Raw genomic sequence first — 22,830 nt, forward strand, 5'->3', positions numbered from 1 at the left:
AAGCAGAAGGACTTGGGCGTAAGAGAAGTCTTTCTTGTGTTTTATATATCAGTTAGGAAACCAGGTACATGAATGTATTCACTACCTTACTACAACTTAATATTTTAGGAGAGTATGATAATATTTTTATTTCCTTCTAGTATTGTGAATACTAAAAGGATATTGGAAAGGGGAATGTTTAAATTGTATCTTTTAGAATAAAATTACCAGGGTTCCAATTGGCTCAGAGGGTTAAGAACCTGACACAGTATCTGTGAGGATGCAAGTTTGATCCCTGGCCTTGTTCAGTGGGTTAAGGATCTGGCATTGCTGGATAGGTGTGGCATAGGTCGCAGACACAGCTTTTGGATCCTGTATTGCTGTGGCTGTGGTGTAAGCCAGCAGCTGCAGTCCTAAAAATTAAAAAAATTTAAAAAGTAAAATTACTAATTTTGGGGAAAAAAAATGAGATACTAGACTAGAATGAAGAAACTTGTCCAAGGTCTGACAGCGAGTACATAGGAAAGCTCATACCCTAGCCCACAATTCACAATAAATCCCATATGTCACAAGGCATAACATCCTAATTTTCATGCTTATACATAAACCTATAACTTCTAGGAATATCCCACTTAGGTGGCTAAAATGGCTCTTAGCTTGACGTTTCCTAAGGGTTTGTAATAAACAAGGATGGATTAGTGAGTGGGGAGAGATGGGGATAATTATTTAATAAGCTTTGGAATTTTTTTCCACCCAGTTTGGGTTCTAATTTAGTCATTTATTTATATTTCTCTGAATATTTTCTTTCGCCTGTATAAAAGTTATAAAAAAAAATTTCGTTAAGTATTCCATGAGCTTTTGAGTGGGCATCTGACAGGTCCGAGGTTTCGTTTGGGCTCTGTGGTCCCACCTGTTATGACAAAGAAGTCATAGAACCCTTAGGAAAACATGTTTAATATACTGCACTAGCCAAAGCTGCCAGGATATCAGGAGGAGGAAATGTAGTGTCAGGGCATTTTTCTCTAGATGTCTGTGACAGGCACAATCATTGTGTTCTTAGGCTGTCTGAAATGCAGGCGTGGGCAGTCAAAATGAAATTACCGAGATGGCCTCCTGCTACCGCATTCTTCATGGAGAGGCCCAGAGTGTGCAGGGAGGAGCTGCGGGGAGGAACCGGAAGGAGGCTGGGCTGTCGGAGACCTGGTGATAGATTCCAGGTCATCCTCTCCCGGGATCATGACGTCAGGCACATCACCTTTCGCCTTCTTTCTTCTCATTGGTAAAACCAAGTCAATGGTCTTGACAGTGTAGGACAGCTGGGAAGGTGAAATGCATAATATGTGGTACAAGCTAGAGCATATATTCTTCAGAACAGCCCCACTTATCATCCTCGCTATACAGAAGCGGATATAGAGGCTCAAGAGAGAATGAGGTCCCGCAAAAGGCCACACAACTCCTAAGTATTGGAGCTAAGATGAGAATCTGGACACGGGTGGCTTAATGCCCGTGCCATTTCCCCCGCTCCATGCTTGTCAGAAATGCCCCATCCATCATTCTATGTTCTTTGCTTTCCTGAAAATTCTGATTCCTAATGGGGTTTTCTGAGCAGATTGTCCATGGAGACATGGTGGGTGACCCATGCTGGTCACCCTGCCAAATGCAGTGCCCAGGCATCCACTGGAAGTGAGTACATTGCGTTTGAGTTTATGTTTCAGCCTTTCCTGAGTGTGGCAAGTATAAATGACCACTCCAGCCTCAATCTCTCAGGGGAAGCTTATAACATCTATTAGCCAAACTGAAAAAGCTGAAGAAGGCAAAGGGGAACCACACTGAGCTCTCCCCTGTATCATTCTGATGACAAAACTGACGCCAGCTTTTTAGGCATCCACAGCATCCCACTGGCCTTTAACAAGCAAAAATGTGTTAAGAGATAATGGCAGGAGATAGCTGTTCCTTTTGGTTTTAGAAATATTCATTTTTGTTTGCATTAGATTAGATAAATATTCTTAAAGATGATCTAGTATTTTGCAAGTTATGTAAATACTTTGTGGAAGAAGGCAGTGTGATTATATGCAAATAAATATATTTAGGTCATGAATTCTGTTGTCCAGTCTTGCCATGTATTGATCTAATTATCCACACATATATATTTTATATATATGATTATCATATATATTATATTAATATATTAATTAATCATATAATTAGATTATCTAAATCATAATCTAATAGACATACACTCATATGCACCTACGCACTCAGGGCAAAAAGCAACAGTTAGGTGCAGATGAGGCTTGTTACCTGTTTGACTTATTGCAGAAAAAGAAACCAAAATAAAATTGTTCTGGACAGTACTCGTTCACCAACTGTGTTAATACCTGGAAATGAGCCTCAGGACTTCTGCAGCAGAGATGAGCAAAGTAGTACATCCTGGAAATACATGGACTTCTGGGAACTGGGGGTCGCATGACCAGCATGGACATGGGACCTGAGTGATAGTCTGGGCTCCCTGCTACCAAGACCCTAAGCAGATGCAGAGGTCCCTACAGTTCCCTGAAGCTGGGACTTCTCAGGGGTGGAGTGGCTTACCCCAGGTGTCACAGTAGGAGGTAGACAATGATTCTGCTTCCACTCCACTAGGGGGGTGAGGGTGGGAGGTGAGAAAATGCATCATCTCCCATCAGTCCTAGAGCACTTGCCACATGGAGACTCTAGAAGAAGTAACTGAGTCACAGAACGCTGATATAGAAACAAAGCAAACCATCCTAAGTGCACAGCAGCCAAAGGAGGAAGACAAGAAAAAAAAAAAAAAAAAAGGAAGAATGCAAGTTGAAAATATATATCAGATAAATTAATGACCTCAAGGTGGAAATTAAAGATAGAGTCAAGACTTAAATTTAAAACCCAGCATATTTACTGGTAAGCTACTGGAACTTAAGCTTCAGCCTCTGCCTTGAATGGAAGCCTCTCACTTGCATGGGCCATTTCTAGCTCCCTGGGAAGGACCCCAGCATTGAGCCCATAGATAGGGTCATAAAGCAAAGTTATTTTATCCATCAACACTGAGACCACTGTCTCTTCTCCCCTAGAGCAACCAGCCTTCCCAATCACCCTGGACTGAGAGAGCTCCAGGGACATGGGATTTTCAGTGCTAAAATCAGCCAAGTGCCCAGCAGACTGGGACCACCTCGTCATTATACTTTTTACTCCTCCTTTTCTTTCTATTATCTTGGCATTGGGGGAAAATAGAAAAAGCAAGGGTTTGTGAGACCTGGCACAAGGGAGGTTGGATATGTTTAAGTTTGTTTAGGCTTAGCCAGGTGAATGTGGTTTGTAATTACTTTATGCTAAGTTATTGGTAAACATCCCAGTGAAGGTAGGACCAGGCTTCAGGAAGCTAGCACTACTTATCACGCTGACCCACTGAGCACTCTCTCTGGTATCTGTGGGTCTTAGATACTGCTGGACCCCAGCTTGTACCACACGCTAATTATGTTCTTAAGCCTGGGACCAGAGAACAAGGGGAGTGGAGGAAAAAAAAAAATTTGGAATGTACAGGGCCAAACCCTAATATGTGAAACTTCTTCAAATGATGAAACATCCATATACCATTGACTATAGAAGACAGACTTCTCAGTGGTATTCAGTCAAAATAGTTGTTCTGTCTTCTCAAGAGCTTACAGCAGAATCCAGTGTACACCATTATAAATATATCATATTTTTTCCGTTGCTAGAATTGAGTAAAATGCAGTTTTTCATATTTCCTGTTTGAAATCTCAATCACACAGTGATCTTATAGGGAGTGTGTTTGTGCCTAAATTCATGTGGTTTACACATCTAACTCTCAAGAGTAAAATGGAGTTCCTGTCATGGTGCAGCAGAAATGAATCCAACTAGGAACCATGAGGTTGCGGGTTCAATCCCTCGCCTTGCTAAGTGGGTTAAGGATCTGGTGTTGCTGTGAGCTGTGGTGTAGGTCACAGACAAGGCTCGGATTTGGCATTGCTGTGGCTGTGGTGTAGGCCAGCATCTACAGCTCTGATTAGACCCCTAGTCTTGGAACCTCCATATGCCGTGGGTTCAGCCCTAAAAAAAAAATGACAAAAGACAAAAAAAAAAGAGTAAAACAATGCTTGATCAACTCCACTAAAGGAAAAACTAACTTTTTATTTTCCATAGAAAATATCAAACAATTGCAATTATATGGAGAGGTGGTCAATGAATATGAGGCTAAAAAACGTAAGAAAGTAAAAGCATACTAAAGAGGGGTTAAGCAGTCAATAAGTAAAAAATATTATGCCATTTTTCTGGATTTGGGATATGTTGGAGGAATTTAAACATATAAATTTTCATTCTGTTTTGATTTCTTTTTATTTTTGAACAAGTATTCAACTTTGCATCTAATTTCATGTTTATGTTTGCATAGTTTCTTGAAAAGTCTTTGGAGCTAAATTATATGAAATTTATTCTTCAAACCTGTATCCTACCCTGACAAAAATGTGTAAAAATCCTGTAAGAACATGTCTATGTGGACATTCAAGTTGTGGAATCCTTCTTGGGCAATATAGAATCCTAAAAGCATTAAAGAAAAGATAAGGAAATTTCCTTCTATATATATTAAGGAACAATCTTTGTAGGGTTAAAGATGATTTCAACAAAGTCAATAGAAAAAGGATAGATTTAGGAGTTCTCGTCGTGGCGCAGTGGTTAACGAATCCAACTAGGAACCATGAGGTTGCGGGTTCGGTCCCTGCCCTTGCTCAGTGGGTTAACGATCCGGCGTTGCCGTGAGCTGTGGTGTAGGTTGCAGACGCGGCTCGGATCCCGCGTTGCTGTGGCTGTGGCGTAGGCCGGTGGCTACAGCTCCGACTCAACCTCTAGCCTGGGAACCTCCATATGCCACGGAAGCAGCCCAAGAAATAGCAACAACAACAACAACAACAACAAAAGACCAAAAAAAAAAAAAAGAAAAAGGATAGATTTAGAAAAATTTGTTTCCAACCCAGGTAGCAGAGAAAGTGCCAACGTCAATTATACAAAGAGATCTTGAAATTGATAAGAAGGAAATGCACAAACTATTAGAAAAAAATGGCAGAGAAAATGAAGAAACACCATTTCTTTTAAGCACATGTTTTAGGGCAGATATTTCAGCAGTTAATACAGCTTTAATATCATACAGATCCCAATGTCTGAGAACAATAAATTAGAAAATGATGACAGAATAACTGAAAGACTTACTGCCCTGGAAATGTAAAATACTCATCTAAATAACTCATGGGTCAAATACTTTATTATGGAAATCAAGAAATTATTTAGAATTGGGCAATAATGAAAATACCTCATTTAAAAGTTGTGGGAATGCACCTAAAGGTAGAGTCTTAAATGTTTTTATTGGAAAAGAAAGACAAAATGAAAAAGTGTCCACCTCAAGAAAATGTTTAATAAAATTTCCCTGGTGGCTAAGTGGGTTGAGGATCTAGCCCTGCCACTCCTTGGCTCAGATTGCTGCTGTGACACAGGTTTGATCCCTGGCCTGGGAATTGCCATATGTCATGGATTAGGAAAAGAATTTTTTTTTTAATAAGGATACTTTACCCAAAGATGTCAGAAGGAAGAAAAAAAATATGATTACAAGTTAATAAAATAGAACAGAAAAAAAATCGGTCTTGATTACTTTGCAGTGAGTAATAAAAATGGAAAATTCTGATGCAGTTGAGCAAGAAAGTTAAGAAAAGGCACAAATAAACATTATTAGGACCTAGAGAGGGGGCACAATTAGAGACACAATACAGATAATTGTAAGAGAATACCATGAATGAATTTATACTAATTAATTAAAAACTGAGATAGGTGTTCCCGCTGTGGCACAGTGGGTTAAGACTATGACAGCCCTGGTTTGAGTTACTCTGGAAGCATGAGTTCAATCCCCTGGCCCAGTGCAGTGGGTTAAGTATCTGGCTTTGCCACAGCTGAGGTTGGAGCTTCAGCTTCGATTCAGTTCCTGGCCTGGGAATTTTCATATGCCACGGGGGTGGCCATAAAAAACAAAAACAAAAAACAAAAACAAACAAAAAAACAATGGACTTCTTTCTAGAAATGATTCATTTTTGGCTATATCTATCCAATTTTCTAGTTACATATTTAATTTACCAAAAATGTAATTCAAGAAGAAATTGAAACCATCAACATTTTTTAAAACAAGTAAATAAAAGTCTATTCTCCAAATAATAAAAGTCTATGTGCTGGATCAGATGTTTTAGAAGGTAATTCTTGCAAAAATCAAGAAATAAATTATCCCTATCTTATACCTAATATTTCAGAGATTAGAGGAAAGGAAGGCTCCTTAATTCATTTTCTGAAGCTAAGAATAACTTGACACCGAACTAGAAAAGAATAGCATAAAAAATTTGTTATGCAATCTCTCACGAATGTATTAGCAAGGGGAAGTTCTCACTTTGTTTTTAAAGCCATTTGATCAAGGTGGACTTATCATGAAAATTCATGGATGATTTAGGATTAGAAAAAAAATTCTGAATGCAATTTAACCCATAACTAACAAACTAATTGAAGTGCAATACATTACCCATTTATAACTTATGCATGCACACACACACACACACACACACACACACAAACTAGAGGTGGCAACAACCTAAATTTGCAAAGTTTATTTGATTTAGCCCTACAAAAAAACCCATTATATTTAATAATGAAATGTAGAACCCACTTTTTTTTTCAAGTTACGAACAAAGCAAAGATGCCCTCTCTGAGTTTAGTACAATAGCATAAAATAGAATTCACTTGAGCAAATGATATACTAGATTTCTATGGAGGGAAAATGAGTTTTACTGAATAATGCAGAAAAAGAAGCTCGTTCTTGGATTGAAAGACATGCTTTCACAAAGTCAATTATTTTATAATTAATATATAAATTCAATGCAGTTCAAATCAAAATCCAATCTGAGTATACTGCCTGCTTTCTCCCTTGCTCACTCTGACTTACTCCCACCAGAAGCATCGCTTTCCCTTGTGAATAAAAAGGGCTCTGAAAGATGAGATGTTTGAGGGCCACACAGCCACACTGGGTACACCTGTATTCCAGCAGCCAGCTGAAATACATGTAAGAAGTTGGGTCTTGGCAGTACATTCTTTTAGATAATTCTGTGCAGCCAGTGCACAGCAGGCTGATGTGGGTGAACAGCAAATCCTTATGGGTGCTAAAAGAGAGAGACAAAATTTGCTTGCAAGGTAAAAATTATCATAGGATCATTGATTTCTGTGTTTGGGGAGTGCCATAAGCCTGGAAACTCTTTTTTCCATAGCCTTGTGGCAGCACTGAAATAGCACTGAAAGAGATCCAAGGCCAAGAGAACACAAAGTGAAAAGATCCTCTTTCAGAGTGATAAGTACCCACATCACACATCTGCAAATTTTATTCTGGAAGACAGGAGCTTCCTCATTAAGTGCAGTTCAACATGGGAGCTCACTGGAAATATAGCTGCAGGGATCTCTGTACCAAAGTATGAACCTCTCATTGCACTTGCAGAGACTCTCGTCAAACCATCATAATTTAGTATCAGGTTGCCCTGATGAAAGTAAATGAGTACGCCAAAGCAGGTGGGAAGTGCAGTGTGGGAACCAGAAGAGAATCATCAGAGCAAAATAGTAAAAGAAGAGTCACACATTCTGAACTGAGCTGTGGTGGCGTTTCCTCCATGAAGGAGATAAATAGCTGCTCAGCCTTGGACCCTACTGTCTGGTATGTAGTTTGCTGTCTAGGTAATTCATGCTGAAAGTTAATAGTTTGTGAAACCATTCTGTCTTTAGCACATCATTACAAGTTATTAATAAATTGCTTTACTGGAGTTCCCATCATGGCTCAGTGGAAATGAATGAGGACTGGTATCCATGAGGACACAGGTTTGATCCCTGGCCTCACTCAGTGGGTTAAGGATCTGATGTTGCCATGAGCTGTGGTGTAGGTTGAAGACGTGGCTCAGATCTAGCATAGCTGTGGCTGTGGTGTAGACCAGAGGCTACAGCTCCAAGTTTCCCCCTAGTCTGGGAACCTCTGTATGCTGCAGGTGTGGCCATTAAAAAAAGAGAGAGAGAGAGACAAAAAAATGTATAATTTAATATATTATTTACATTATTTATAATTTAATATATCATTGGAACCTCCTTTAAGAATATATAATCACTATACTCTAAAATATAGAACAGGAGTTCCCGTTGTGTCGCAGTGGTTAATGAATCCGACTAGGAACCATGAGGTTGCGGGTTCGGTCCCTGCGCTTGCTCAGTGGGTTAACGATCCGGCGTTGCCATGAGCTGTGGTGTAGGTTGCAGATGCGGCTCGGATCCTGCGTTGCTGTGGCTCTGGCGTAGGCCGGTGGCTACAGCTCTGATTAGACCCCTAGCCTGGGAGCCTCCATATGCCGCGGGAGTGGCCCTAGCAATGGCAAAAAAGACAAAATAAATAAATAAATAAAAAATAAAATAAAATACAGAACAAGTGGGTTATATTAACACCCGCCAAAAAAAAGGATTCAGCAGTGGCCTGGGTAGGATGAATTTGATGAGATTTGTCACTGAAGAGATTGTGAGCCATCTTTCCCAATGCTGCCAGATCTCCTACTTTTCAAAGACTGTCAGTAACCCAGATTTTGGTGTGAATTCTGTAGATTTTTTTTTTTGGTCTTTTTGCTATTTCTATTTGCTATTTGCTATTATAAGCATCAATTGGATGCTTATAAGTCTAAAGTGTTTTAGGGAATTGGCCAAGACTGTAGTCTCAGGTTCTGCCTAGAAACCAAACACCTTATTTAAAAAGACACTGTACACCACAAGAGTATTCAGCTTACCTGCAGTGCTGAAGTTACCTTAGCTCAGGATTGGCAAATATGTTTCTTCCTCTTGCCAGCACTAATCTGTGAGCTGCCTGGCATGTAATGATGAGAACAGATCTCAGGTGGGAAGAACACAATTTCTCACCTTGAACTTTGTCCTATGGGATGCTACATGTCGTGCAAGCCAAAAATACAAATGCAAAATCTGATTTTAAAAAATGTTTGTCGGAGTTCCCGTCGTGGCTCAGTGGTTAACAAATCCGACTAGGAGCCATGAAGCTTCGGGTTCAATCCCTGGCCTTCCTCAGTGGGTTAAGGATCCGGCGTTGCTGTGAGCTGTGGTATAGGTTGCAGATGCAGCTCGGATCCCACATTGCTGTGGCTCTGGTGTAGGCTGGCGGCTACAGCTCCGATTCGACCCCTAGCCTGGGAACCTCCATATGCTGTGGAAGCAGCCCAAGAAAATGGCAAAAAGACAAAAATAAATAAATAAATAAATAAAATTTAAAAAATAAAAAATGTTTTTCTACTTAGTAATGAGTGAAGAAATTAAGAGGTATCCATTCATAAATAAGTGAATGCATGCCACAGAGCAGGCACTTATATAGGTATTAGAAGTTCAGATGTGAAGAAAGCAAGAAAAACTTTCTTTGTGTGGGGGAGAAGCACAAATAATAAACACAAAAATAAAATACACCATCTAATGTATCAGAGGATGTTCAATGCAAATAGAACACAAAAATTAAAAGAGGAGATAAAGATTCTGTGTGTGTGTGAGGGTGGAGAAGACTTCAATTAACTAGGATAAAAAGCTGGATGTGGAGTTCCCGTCGTGGCGCAGTGGTTAGCAAATCCGACTAGGAACCATGAGGTTGCGGGTTCAGTCCCTGCCCTTGCTCAGTGGGTTAACGATACGGCGTTGCCGTGGCTCTGGCGTAGGCCGGTGGCTACAGCTCTGATTAGACCCCTAGCCTGGGAACCTCCATATGCCGCGGGAGTGGCCGAAGAAATAGCAAAAAGACAAACAAACAAACAAACAAAAAAAAAAGCTGGAGGTCAGAATGCTTAAAATTATCTATTTATTTTTAATTTTTTGTACACACCCATGGCATGCAGGAATTCTCAGGCCAGGTATTGAACCCACACCACAGCAGTGACAATGCTGGATCCTTCACCCACTGAGCCACCAGAGAACTCTTAAAATACTCCATTTAGAAATGGAATGGACACACACCAGATCCCTCATCCTTTAATGATTTACATATCTCCACCACCATTTAGAGCATTTTCCTGGCCATGCAAGGGTTCAAAGTCACTGAAATTATCTCTCTCCAACCCCAACACAAATTAACATGTAAAATAACTGGTCTTTTTTTTTTTTTTTAGAAAATCCAAGAAGGTCACACATTCTTGTCAATTCAAGAATCTACAAACAAAAACTCAGTAATTAGGTCTCTACCACTTAGATGCCAAGTTATTTGCCTGTGGGGTTGTTGTCTTTCTAAACTAGCAAAATAGAGAAACTATCCCAGGGTTATACCCTGACACTCAGGGTGAAACTGAGAGCATGGCCTGAACCTAGCCAGAACACAGATTGGGACTTGAACCCACGTGCAGGGACTCAAACACAGCCTAGACCCAGATTGGGACTTGAACCCATGGTTTTAAATTAGAATCACTCATCCTGTGCCTGGACTCACTGAGGTTCAGGTTCATGTCTCCCTCTGTGCAGAAGGAATTCAGCAAGAGACAAAGTGATAGGCAAAAAATAGATTTATTAGGATAGGACGCTTGTGAGAGATGCGAGCAGGCAGGCAAGGAAGCTCTGCCCTGAGGATCCAGTGGGCTACAGTTTTATCATCCAAGGGGAGTGGGGGTTGGAAAAGACCTCCTCCTTTCTGGGAGTAGCAGCTTCTCCTTAGTGAGGTGTGTATTCAAATCAGCAGAAGGGGGGTCCTCAAACTCCTGCCCTAGGTCTGAATCTGAATGCAGGCCTCATCCCATCCCCACCCAATGACCTGAGGGCAATTCTTGCACTTCCACTAGTCAAGCATGCCTGCCTTGTTCTTTTTTTTTTTTTTTTTTTTTTTTTTTTGCCATTTCTTGGTCCGCTCCCACAGCAAATGGAGGTTCCCAGGCTAGGAGTCAAATCAGAGCTGTAGCCGCTGGCCTACGCCAGAGTCACAGCAACGTGGGATCTGAGCCGCATCTGCAACCTACACCACAGCTCACAGCAACACCGGATCCTTAACCCATTGAGCAAGGCCAGGGATCAAACCCGAAACCTCATCGTTCCTAGTTGGATTCGTTAACCACTGCGCCACGACGGGAACTCCATGCCTGCCTTGTTCTGATGGCTCTCTTGAGCAGTTATTAACTTACAGTCATCTCCCAATGTCCCCTAAATTTCCCTTTTAAACTGTGGTCCTTTCATCAGGACTTCCACAACTACCTGTGCCTACTCCATTCCCTACCAAGGAGACCACTCACAGCTTTATGTCTCACTTAAAAAACCCTGAGGGAATCCAGTGCAGAAGGACTGAGATGCACGGTGATAAATCTCAAGTCCAAAACCTAGAGTTCTTGAGTAGAGGAGAATTTGAGACAATTTCTCTAATAAAGGGACATAGAACAAGAGAAATTTTTCTCTGCAGGCAGAACAGACAGTATGAAAAACTAGGGAAGCTTTCCCAGAAGTGCCTTACCTTTGGTGGTTGTCCACAAATTCATTTGATTTCAATAAAATATGATTGCTTGGTTATCATATCACTTTCTTGAGGCAGGTTTGTGCCTAGCTCAAATAGTCCAAGTTCAAAATAGAACAGAAAGCTTCCAGGAAATTTTTGTCTCCTCGAAATTGCCTTCTAAATCAAGGTCATGGTGAGGAGCCTAAGAAGAAGAGCTAAAAGAAAGAAAAATAACCTTTTCAAAAGCAATAGGTGGATGGGACTTTTGCACCTGGCCTAAGACAGATTGCTTTGTAATGGGTTCTTTGTGATTCAGTGCTCTGGTTTATGGTTAACTTAGTATATATCTCCACAGTACTTCTATGCAACCCAGATGGCAATGATCAGAATTTAAATGAAGACTGTTTTCATCTCCAGTTTCTAGTGACTCTTCAAGTGGGAAGCATATCAAAGTTGGTCTAAATAATTAACAATAGCTAAAACAGATGACCCACTGGGTAATATCCCTGTTAGTAATATTCTTTTACCTAGTTAGTGGACCTCACAATCTTCTTTGATCTCTACAGTGATCTTTCAATGTAAAGGAACTTACGAGCTTCTGAAGGGAAAATGAATCCTCTCGCTTAAGAATCAGAGCTGCAGCTGCCAGTCTATGCCACAGCCATGTTATGGATCTCAGCCCCTGTGCTGAATAGAAACTTGGAGATAAGAGTTTTGGGTGAAGGAGAAAAAAAAAAAAAAAAAAAAAAATAGCTCTATTGCTTTTGGCCAGGCAATGGAGGGTCAGAGCAGGCTAATGCCTCAAGGACTGTGCCCGCCCCCCCATGAGAAGTGGGGAAGTGGTTTTACACTTTTGGGAGTAAAAAATAGGGTCACAGATAATGATCAGGGTAGAGGCAAACTTGCATTGTTTTCTAAGTTGGTGTTCTGTTCAATGGTCTGGTGGTCTTCTTTCTGGAATAAAGAATGCTTCATTAGCAGCTTCCATTTGTTGGGAGTTTTACTTCTGTAGAAGAACTCAAAAGATATTGTTATCCATATTCCTTGAGGAGGGACCAGGACCCTACCCCCAAAGCTGCACTATTGTTTCTTGATTGCTCCTTTCTTGTCTCTGCATCCCCTCCCTTCCCTGATTAGCAATGGTTTGAACCAGACTTTGGAACTCAGGGAAGGTCATGGAGACTGAAGTTTAATCCCTAAAAACAAGAAATGGAGGACACAGAAAGGCCTGTGTGCCCAGGCCCCCAGAGGGCTCTGCTTGGTTTCAGCCACAGCAATGTGGGATCTGAGCCGCATCTGTGTCCTACATCACAACTCATAGCAACGCCAGATCCTTAACCCACTGAGCTAGGCTAGGGATAGAACCTGCATCCTCATGGATATTAGTCAGGTTTGTAACACACTGAGTCACTTCACGAATCCCTAACTATTCATTTTTTTAAACTATTTTTTTACTCTGAGATTTTTATCCTGAAATTAAAGTAATAGTGAATAAGAGGAGTTTTATGTGAGTATATGTCTGTATTGGACACAAACTGAATCTGCATCTTATTTTCATCCTCTAGTTTCTTAAAGTGTATTTTATTAATAAAATCCAAAAATTAGAGACAACTGACCTAAAAAATTCATCTCATTATTTGTTCTCCTTTCAAAATACTAGGCTAGACTTCAAATAAAAGTAATGTAAGTCTTGCAGGAAGTTCAAAAAAAAAAAAAGCTAGTCAGATGGGCTTTCCCACTGTGGCACAAAGCAGTGGCTCAGATTGCTGTAGAGGCGTGGGTTTGATCCCAGCTCCCAGCTCGGTGCACTGGGTTAAGGATCTGGTGTTGCCTTAGCTTCGGCATAGTTCGCAGCTGCGGAACTTCCATGTGCCATGGGTTTGGCCATTAAAAAAAATTAGTAAGGTGAAAGATCAAATAATATATCAAAATATCCAGTTGTATCAGTGTGTCAGAGTTGTAAAAAGTTGACTTATATCCAGTGACAGGCATGCTTTTCCAGTCCATTTCAAGGGCAAGATTGAAATTCTCACCTTAGCAGAAAAAGTTAAAGATCTGTGGGGAAATGGTGAAGAATTTGTCATTGCTCAAATCCAGTGCTAAGCCTTGGGCTGAATTTAATATTAATCTTGATAGATGTGTGTTTGTAAAGGCACAGAGAATAAGAGAAAGGCACCCAGGATTTATTGAGCCTGCTGTAAAAAACTCCATTTTTGTAGCGCTATTTTTCTTCTGCAATAAATGATTAGGGAAGGAAAAGAAGAAAAGCTTAAAATTGGTGTCAAGCTCTTTATTCTATCCATTTGGGATTAGCTGTAAGATAAATATGTCTGTTTATAATGCATCACTTCTGATGAAGCTGAAAAGATGGAGAAGAGGAAAGTAACAAGCATTCATGGGTATGTGAGGGTTTAGCTCAAGTCTTTACACAAAAATTTGTCAAACAGTAATGGACTATCAATGGATTTTTACTGACTGAATTAGATATACAAATTGATTACAGTCCCTAGCCAATTCTATGTGGAAATAAATGTTACAAAATGAGAATATATCAGTCCTTCCTGCCTAAGATGAACAGATCAAGGAGTTTTTTCTCTCATCTGTTTACACAACATACGTTGACTTAAAAAATGCACAACCTTGGAGTTCCTGTCGTGGCACAGTGGTTAACAAATCTGACTAGGAACCATGAGGTTGCGGGTTCGATCCTTGGCCTTGCTCAGTGGGTTAAGGATCTGGCGTTGCTGTGAGCTGTGGTGTGGGTTGCAGGCGCGGCTTGGATCTGGCCTTGCTGTGACTCTGGCATAGGCTGGTGGCTACAGCTCCGATTAGACCCCTAGCCTGGGAACCTCCATATGCCGCGGGAGCGGCCCAAGAAATGGCAAAAAGACAAAAAAAAAAAAAAAAAAAAAGACAAAAAAAAAAGCACAACCTGGAGTTCTTGTCTTGGCGCAGTGGTTAACGAATCCAACTAGGAACCATGAGATTGCGGATTCGATCTCTGGCCTTGCTCAATGGGTTAACGATCTGGTGGTGTTGCGTGAACTGTGGTGTAGGTTGCAGATCCCTCCTAGCTTTTGCTCTGGCGTAGGCCAGTGGCTACAGCTCCAATTCAACCCCTAGCCTGGGAATCTCCATATGTTGCAGAAGCAGCCCTAGAAAAGGCAAAAAGACAAAAAAAACCCCACAAAAACAAACAAACAAACAAAACCCCCACAACCTGAAAGTTGAGAGTTAAGTTTTATTTGGGGCAAAATTAGGATTTGAGCCCAGGACACAGCATCTCAGGTAGCCCTGAGAAAATTCTCTGAGGAGGCGAGTGGGGAGCTAGGATACACAGGAGTTTTTGCAACAAAAAGGGCAAGTAGCAGGAACAAAAGAGCTCTGGGCTCACTGAAATCATTCCTTTAACATGCACCTCAGCTATTGGGGCCAGTATCCTGATTTTTTACATCCCCTCGAGGCTCACAGGCTCTCCCTTGGAGAGGACTGCATTCTTCACCAGTGATTATGGCATCCTTTGTTTTGTCCACTTAACTATAGCCCCAGTTCTTTTAACACCACCCTGAAACACCGCCTCAAAGAGGAAAGGGGGGATATCTTGCCCTAAAGATGAAGGGGAGGTTCATGCAGCCATGCACACATTTTACAAAAGTTTGTTGCTGGTTTCTTGAAGGTTACTACTAGTCACAAGGAGCAGACATCACTATGAAGCATTTTAGTGTTTTTTTTTTAGATATGAGGAGATGCAAGATTTGGGCACATAAAATCTTCTGTAAAAATTAATCTAACTCTCTGAAGACCTATTCGTCCAGTTTCCCCAGAGCACAGAGTGCCTCACTCCAGATCTCCACCCTGCGCTCTGCTCAGGTGGTGTTGTGGGTCAGCAGCTGCAGTGGCTCATGATTTAATCCATGCAATAGGGATGGAGTAGGCAGAGGTAGTTATAGAAGTCCCAATAAAGGACCACAGATAATGAAGGAAACAGGGGACACTGGGAGATCACTGTAAGTAAATAAATTGCTCAAGAAAGCCATCAGAACAAGGTAGCCTTGCTTGAATAGTGGAGGTGCAAAAATTAACTCATGTCATTGGGTGGGGGATGGGATGAGGCCTGCATTCAGATTCAGACCTAGGGCAGGAGTTTGAGGACCCCCCTTCTGCTGATTTGAATACACACCCTAGCGGACACCTAGGAGAAGCTGCTACTCCCAGAAAGGAAGAGGCGGTCTTTTCCAACCCCCACTCCCCTTGGATGATAAAACTGTAGCCCACTGGATTCTCAGGGCAGAACTTCTGTGCCTTCCAACCTGCATCTCTCACGTGTCCTATTCTAATAAATCTATTTTTTGCCTATCAATTTGTCTCTCGCTGAATTCCTTCTGTGCAGAGGCATGAAGAATCTGAACCTCAGTAAGTCCAGACATCAGGTGAGTGCTAATTTAAAACCATGGGTTCAAGTCCCAATCTGGTTTTTGGCCGGGTTCAAATCCCGATGACACTGGAATCCAGGTTCCTGTTCACAGCAGTTGAAGAATGACCTCCGAGGACACACAGGCAGCAAGCAAGTAAAGTCTTTATTAAAGGAAAGCAACTAGTTCCCAGGGCTGCTAGGAGGGGGGAGAAGAGCCCTCTTTCTCTATTGTCCTATAGGGGTTTTTCTTCCTGAAGGATGGTGGGGGGCGGGGGTACAAACGTGGGGTCCGGAAAGATGTAGTTTTCTTCCATTAGTCTTGCTCAATTACCTATATCAGTCCTTGTCCAATAGGGGTTTTAGGGTTGGAAATATCCCGGAAGTTTTATGGTTTCTTTGTCCTTTTCTTTCCTTAGATTAAGTGACTATTCCTCTCATTTCTTTTTAATCAGTTGAGGAGTGGGCTAGAGATTCCAATTTCCTATAGTAAACAAAGCCTGTGGGGAATATGCATTTTCTATAATAAAACAAGGCCCGAGGAGGTGTTACTCCCTGGAGCCCTTAAGCCACAAATATTAATCAATATCCATATTAAAGAAAGCATCGGAGCACATGCTCCTACACTAACTGCCTGAGTTAGTGTTCTGTCTCACCCGCATATGAGTTCAAGTCCCAATCTGTGTTCTGACTAGGTTCAGGCTTTTAGTGCTGTCAGGTTCACATGTGGAGGGAGATGGCAAGTGCCGAACTTTTAATTCACACTTAAGACACTAGAAAACACTGATCCTTGTCAAATTTGGGGGCTTGGGCTAAACTGCAGTTGTATAAATAGACTAGTAGGCTCTTTCTCCCTGTTCCCACATTAGTTAAGAAAGACAATTGCACTACACACCCTTTTTTTTGGGGGGGGGTCCTTTCTGCTTTTTAGGGCTGCACCCGTGGCATATGAAGGTTCCCAGGCTAGGGGTCGCATCAGAGCTGTAGCCTATACCACAGCTACAGCAACACCAATGCCAGATCTGAGCTGAGTCTGGGACCTACACCAAGGCTCATGGCAAAGCTGGATCCTTTAATCCATTGATCGAGGCCAGGGATCGAACTCGTGTCCTTATGAATACTAGTCAGGTTCATTACTGCTGAGATGCAATGGGGGTTCCTTCAAACTCATTTCTCTAATTGTCCCCAGGATGCTCCCCCTCTTGTTGTTCGTTGAGGTGTTTGTGTTTAGTGCTTAACTCTTTACTTAACACATGTTAATTCTGCCTGTCAAGGCAAAGCTGTGCCTCAAATATTGGTGAACTTCCAACAAGGAATTTACAAGAGAAGGGGAGAGTACTGTAATGGGAAATAATGTGGTCATAGTCCTGGGTGTTATGAATATATTATTGGCAATATTTCCCACCCCCCCTGAAATATTCTAGTTTATGTTGGCCCAGTAGAGTCAATAGACCAGATATATGACATTATTGATGATGTGAGAGCCTGCTTGACTTTATTCCTCTTCCTCTCCTCCTCCTCCTCCTTTTTCTTCCTCTTCTGAGGAAATAGAAAATGATTTTCTTTAGGTATAAAATGAAATAAAACAAAGACTGACTGTTATCTGCTTGATGTTCTTAAGCCATGAAGACTTGTTTTTTTTTTTAACCAGTTTCCTCTGTATTAGTGTTTTAATTTGCATAAATGTTTCCGGCTTACCTTTTTTTTTTTTTTTGTCTTTTTTCCATTTCTTGGGCCGCTCTCGGGGCTTATGGAGGTTCCCAGGCTGAGGGTGTCATTGGAGCTGTAGCCGCTGGCCTACACCACAGCTCACAGCAACACCAGATCCTTAACCCACTGAGCAAGGGTAGAGATTGAACCCGAAACCTCATGGTTCCTAGTCGGATTCCTTAACCACTGCACCACGATGGGAACTCCCCTGGCCTACTTTTTTATTTTCATATATCAGCCCTGTACAGTGAATACATCAGAGTCTTTTGAATCTCCAGTATCCTGGGTTTTCACATCCTGATTTTCTTTAGGGCATACCCTTGGGAGTGGCTACAATCTGAGGGCTTCTAGATGGCAGGTATTGTTTCCTTCCTAAATTCCCTCAGGGCTCACTGGCATACCCTTGAAGGTGGCTGCAATCACTGATGACTATCATTTGTTTACTGCTAGGGCAGGCCATATATTGTTGCAGGTTCATCCTGGTCATACAATACTCTGCACTTCTGCTTTTGGGGCCAAGGGCATCATGCAAACAGATATAGCCCTTTGCTTACACAGTTCAAGGCAGAGACCAACAGACCTGGGCTCTCATCTCAAGATTTTAAGGACTCAGTTTAAGTGACACGTTAATCTATTTTAAATTTCTAGCTTAGATCAGACTAACCTGAATGGTTTCTGATCACAAAGATCAATGAGTTGGCATGAAATCAATTAGATCATTGAGCAGTGTAATCCATCAGATCACTTTAGAGCACTGATGCCTTTAGAAACTATGGTTTATAGCCTGTGGCATTGTTTGACCTGCTCCTTCCTTCAAATCAAAACTCATGTCAGCATCTTATAGAACGTACTGTATGTTACAGACATTCCCCAGAGTGTTAGTGTCCAGAGTGTCTCAAACAGTACTTCCACCCCAATTTTTCTTGGTTGAGGACATCTTTTTAACATCAAATATTTCACATGACTTAAGCTATCGCCTACTAAGAAGTGTATCCATTTCTAAGACAATACATTTTTCCTAGCTGTGAGGTTGAAAAATATTTCACATGATTCATATGGTCAAAGGTGATTTCTAGAAATAATAGAGGTATGATCTTTCCCTTACCTCACATGCATACAAACACACACATGTCTCCCAGACTTCAAAAATATTGTACCTCTGGGATTTCCTGTTGTGGCGCAGCAAAAGCAAATCCAACTAGTGTCTGTGAGAATGTGGCTTTGATCCCTGGTCTCACTCAGCAGGTTAAGGGTCCTGTGTTGCCATGAGCTGTGGTGTAGCTCTCAGAAGCAGCTCGGATCTGGCTTTGCAGTGGCTGTGGCATAGGCTGGAGGCTGTAGTTCTGATTTGACCCTCAGCCCAGGATCTTCCACATGCCTCAGGTGTGGCCCTAAAAAAGAAAAAGAAAAAAAAAAAAAGTAGTGCCAAAAAGGGATCTTACTGATTTTTTTCCCCCCAATCTATAGTAAATATAAGAGAAACTACTTTAGTTCAACAATTGGTTTTGAAGAGTTGGAAGAAGGCAGGATGTATACTTACGGAGTTTTACAGTAGAAAAGGAATAGACGTTAATACTTTAAGAGTGATAGTTTCCACTTAGGGTTATTGTGGTGATTTGAGTAGCTTCCTTTGCATATTCCAAATTTTCTCTATTACAGGTAGTGATTTGAGGTTAATTCAGGATTATTAAATCTATCACAATCTGGATCAAAAATCCCATTTCAGACTTTCCTTCACTTTTTTGGGGGAAAGGGGCACAGCTGAAGCATGTGGAAGTTCCTGGGCCAAGAATCAAACCCTCAGCATAGCAGGGACCCATGCCACTGCAGTGACAATGCCAGATCCTTAACTTCTATAGGTACTCTTTTTTTTTTTTTTTTTAATTTAATTTTATTTTATTTTATTTTTATTATTTTATTTTCCCACTGTACAGCAAGGGGGTCAGGTTATCCTTACATGTATACATTACAATTACAGTTTTTCCCCCACCATTTCTTCTGTTGCAACATGAGTATCTAGACATAGTTCTCAATGATATTCAGCGGGATCTCCTTGTAAATCTATTCTAGGTTGTGTCTGATAAGCCCAAGCTCCCGATCCCTCCCACTCCCTCCCCCTCCCATCAGGCAACCACAAGTCTCTTCTCCAAGTAGGTACTCTTTTTAATGGCAGCATGCTGGTTCTTCATGTGGATATACCATAATTTTTTTCAGCCATTGGAGTTCCCATCGTGGCGCAGTGGTTAACAAATCTGACTAGGAACCATGAGGTCGCGGGTTCGATCCCTGCCCTTGCTCAGTGGGTTAAGGATCCGGTGTTGCCGTGAGCTGTGGTGTAGGTCACAGACACAGCTCGGATCCCGCATTGCTGTGGCTCTGGCGTAGGCCAGCAGCTACAGCTCCAATTCGACTCCTTGCCTGGGAACCTCCATATGCCATGGGAGCGGCCCAAGAAATGGCAAAAAGACACAAAACAAAACAAAAACATTTTCAGCCATAGCCTTATTAACAAAGTAAAGACATTTACTTTGTTTTAACATTTTTGCCCCTATAGACAATGCTACTACAAACATCTTAGCATATGTACCTTAAGAACAATGCAGACGGAGGGTAATTATTTTTCCCATTTCACAAATGGTGAAACTATAAGAAAAGTGTGAATTATTAACCTTCTCTGACTCTGATCTCATATGTTTCACTAAACCATGTGACAGTTTTTGTTCTTTTTCTGACTTCTTAAAAATTTCGGGTTATTAAGTGAAAACATGTGTGACTCCAAGTCACCTAAAAGATCAAATATCTGGCAGTGACAGTTAAATAGAACTTTGAAATGTAAGGAGAAAAGATGATTTTACATGTATTTTTATAAATGAGTCTCAAAATATCATGGCCTTTGGACGGATGTATAGCAAAATAGAGTTTTAAAGAAACAGATTCTAATAGAGGATACTTTAAATTGTCAGGTAAAAAAATCAACTATTGTTGCGAGACATGTTTTTATAATATTTTCTTAGCCTCTTTGCTGAAAACTCCATCTTGTCCTTCCTTTGTCCCGTCTTCCTGCTTGAGAAACAGTCACAGTGATGGTAAATGATTTAAGAACAAAGACCTAAAGGCAAGGGTTATTTGCGGGGTCAGCTGAATGAGGACATAATACATTGATCTAGGCACACCGGACCTGTGCAGATTGGCACGCCATTTGCACAAGCATGTTATGTCCTCTAAAGAATAAGAGAAAGAGGAACCTCCTGGCCAAGTGGTTTATGAGTGGTCGTTAGCAGAATATGCATTAGCAAAGAGAACCAAGGTGCAAAACTAGGCACACAGGGTTGCCGCAAATAAGCATGCCAGTTTGTGGAAGCCCAGTGAGGATTCTCTGAAATGCTATGCAGAGATAGCTAACTCAAATGCTAATGATTCTTAAATGCCTAAAGTTTAGAGTAAAAGTTTAACCATCTACCAGCTAAGTGACTTTTAAAATAATAAAACAGGAGTTCCCGTCGTGGCGCAGTGGTTAACGAATCCGACTAGGAACCATGAGGTTGCGGGTTCGGTCCCTGCCCTTGCTCAGTGGGTTAACGATCCGGCGTTGCCGTGAGCTGTGGTGTAGGTTGCAGACGCGGCTGGGATCCCGCGTTGCTGTGGCTCTGGTGTAGGCCGGTGGCTACAGCTCCGATTCAACCCCTAGCCTGGGAACCTCCATATGCCTCGGGAGCGGCCCAAGAAATAGCAACAATAACAACAACAACAACAACAACAACAACAACAAAAAGATCCATAAAATAATAAAACAACTTATAAAATAATAAAAAAACCCCTATATCCTGCACCTACAACCTCCTTTTCACTTGACGTCACCCTCAAGAGCACAATAAAAGCAGTGTGGTTTCTTGAGGCAGGGCTCATGGTCCCTGAGACCTTGAGTCCCCTGGTTCCCATTTTTACTTAAGATAAATGTCTCTGTGTCTTGTTTTATGTTAACTTTTTTCCTTAAGTTCCATAGCACCCGTTCTTCAGCCCCATCCTGCTGAGCTGGTCTTGGCAAACTGTATCAATAAAACTTTTTTAAAAAGAAGGAAAAAAAAGGTTACACACAGTAAAAAAAAGTTGCCAGATAAATCAAACTGAGCATCCCACATTTTTGACTCTGGGACAGATAGATGATTTCAGATGGAACTGAACCTCCCACTGACAACTCCAAATGAAACGACTCCTGGAGTTCATTAAAGAGACACTAGCCAGGACTTTGATCTCTAGGACACACAAGATGCTTCTCATTTCTTCTGGCTTCTTCCATGAAGAAATTTTCCAATTTTTCTGTGGAGGAAAACGGTGGCCAAGCAGGAAGTAGTTGTCTGATTAAAGATGCAGAAGTAAGGATTCTAAGTTGACACATCAGCTGAGATCTCATGGGCAAAATCCTGGAGAATGGGGAAGTACGGAGAAACTCCCCAAATTTCTAATTTTATCAAGTTATTGGCCGACTCCTAAACTAAATATGGCAGGCTATTTTGTTAGGATTAAGCATTAATGATGTATTGACCCTGCCCCCCCAAAAGCATTTATTTCCTGAACTTAAAAAAAATATATATATTCAAATTAAATAATCTAAGGATAGAGGAATAATATGATTTCCTATGAGAAATTCATTTTTCAAATTGTAATATTAATATTATAAATTAACATTAAGTCAAAGCAATGTGCAGATTATTAAAATAAATCATTAGAAAATGCTATAAAGAGAAAAAACAAATAATATGAAATATGAAAATAATTGCTTACTTCATTTTTATTTTTAAAAGGTGTTAAACTTCTAAGGTAAGCACAGAATCAGTCTAACTAACCTAGCAACAAAAAAGCTTTCATTATTAAAATCAGACTCAAAGCTTCCAAATTAATCTAAAAAGTGTTTAAACTGTGAATTTATAGCTATCAGAAGAAATGGATAAATTTATGTGTGAGACTATCTAAGGGAATAAGTAATTGGGATGTTGGGGAGAAATAAATTAATAACGCATACTAAATGCTCCCTGCTTAATTAGTAAACAAACTGAGGTTTCAAGTTATTCTCATTTCACGAGAATTTTTCCTTAAATATAAGGGGGTAGCTATGCCTTTAATTGCTAAAGATGTAGAAACTATTATTCACTTTTAGAAGAAAATCATCTGGGCAATATATCCATAAAGGAAAGAG

General features: G+C 40.9%; 1 long non-coding RNA gene across 2 annotated transcripts in view; it reads right to left on the reverse strand.

The window, feature by feature from the left end:
- The window catches only part of LOC146401787 (uncharacterized), a 90,759-nt gene that overhangs the window by 10,959 nt on the left and 56,970 nt on the right, over positions 1-22,830 (reverse strand). The window contains exons 3-4 of one of the 2 annotated variants that reach the window (XR_014809308.1): positions 2,569-2,744; positions 1,081-1,295 (exon numbers count right to left, since the gene is read on the reverse strand). This is a non-coding gene — a long non-coding RNA (uncharacterized LOC146401787). Of the gene's footprint in view, positions 1-1,080; positions 1,296-2,568; positions 2,745-22,830 lie in introns of those variants that run through there. The other variant, XR_014809309.1, reaches the window with a different exon arrangement.

The sequence above is a fragment of the Sus scrofa genome, chromosome 7, assembly GCF_054392235.1.
Source record: "Sus scrofa isolate SSC_HxYL_T2T_F1_AM1 chromosome 7, Sscrofa_HxYL_maternal_Yorkshire_Landrace_v2.0, whole genome shotgun sequence".
Taxonomy (NCBI): Eukaryota; Metazoa; Chordata; class Mammalia; order Artiodactyla; family Suidae; genus Sus; species Sus scrofa.